Below are 1,469 nucleotides of genomic sequence, written 5' to 3'. Positions count from 1 at the left end.
AAAAGAGTATTAAGAATGGGGAATCTCTTAATATTTCTGTTTGCTTAATATTTGTTGTGAAAATCGTTTAAGTTAAATGGGTATTAAAAATGGGGAATCTTTTAATATCTGCATTTGCTTAACGATTGTTGTGGATGAAGTCTGTGTATGCTCATGCATTTCATTTTGGTAAATTGTGCTGAACCCGTGATAGGTGGCACCTCGGTAAACTGTACTGACCCGTGATAGGTGGTACGTTTACGGTTTACGTTTAGTAAGTTGTGCTGACCCGTGATAGGTGGCACCTCGGTAAACTGTATTGGCATGTGATAAGCGGTACGTTTATGACTTACGCTTTTTCTTTTAGTAAATCGTGCTGACCCGTGATAGGTGGCACCTCGGTAAACTGTATTGGCCTGTGATAGGCGGTACGTTTACGACTTACGCTTTTTCTTTAAGTAAATCGTGCTGACCCGTGATAGGTGGCACCTCGGTAAACTGTATTGGCCTGTGATAGGCGGTACGTTTACGACTTACGCTTTTTCTTTTAGTAAATCGTGCTGACCCGTGATAGGTGGCACCTCGGTAAACTGTATTGGCCTGTGATAGGCGGTACGTTTACGACTTACGCTTTTTCTTTTAAATAGGAATTGTTGTGGTAATTGTGTTGAAATTGCTAAGTGTTATGTATTGATTATCGTGTGTGAGTGCGATGAATTGTAAAACTATTTCGAAAACCAATTCGTCGTGGTGATTGTGTGGGTTTTGCTAAGTGCTAAGTTTTGGAGTTATGTGTGAGTGTGATTGAATTAGTTTAAGTATTTTTGGAAAAAATGATGAGGGAAATCGATTTCCCAATCGATTGGATGATTTGCAGGAAGTCCACTATTTTAACCTAATCGATTTGCCAATCGATTGTATAAATATACCTTTCCAAATCTTTTAAGAAATCGATTTGGAAATCGATTGGCAGAGAGGCAGGAACTCAGCAAAACTGCCAAAATCGATTTGGCAACACAGGGACTCATCAGAACTGACAAAATCGACTTAGAAATCGATTTGGTCATGCAGAAACTCAGCAGAACTGACCAAATCGATTTGGCAATCGATTGGCTCAGCAAAAGTCCTTATTTTGAGTTAGATAATCGATTGCTCAATTGATTTATCAATGCTTTGGTCAGTTATGTATTACTTGATGGTTTGAGAACTTCATTTTGAGTTCATTGTTAATTGGCAAACATTATATGAACTTTTAGCATATGGAAAATCCTTTTAAGGTGCATGCTTAGTTGAAAGGTTATTTTGTGCATTTAAAACTTAAATGTTATGTGTTATCTGTTAATTTCGGTTGGTGACCCTTTACAATTATTGTGGAAATCTGGGCTTTGCCCTCAGATGAGAGTCAGGACGATCCTACCGGTTCGTACCCTACGGATGGGAATGGAGATGGGAACGCTTGACTGCAGTTACGTTAGGAGGATCTCACGGGG

This window comes from Cicer arietinum, chromosome 8 (assembly GCF_000331145.2).
Source record: "Cicer arietinum cultivar CDC Frontier isolate Library 1 chromosome 8, Cicar.CDCFrontier_v2.0, whole genome shotgun sequence".
Classification (NCBI taxonomy): Eukaryota; Viridiplantae; Streptophyta; class Magnoliopsida; order Fabales; family Fabaceae; genus Cicer; species Cicer arietinum.
The sequence above is the reverse complement of the archived record's forward strand: the minus strand, read 5'-3'. Positions refer to the sequence as shown.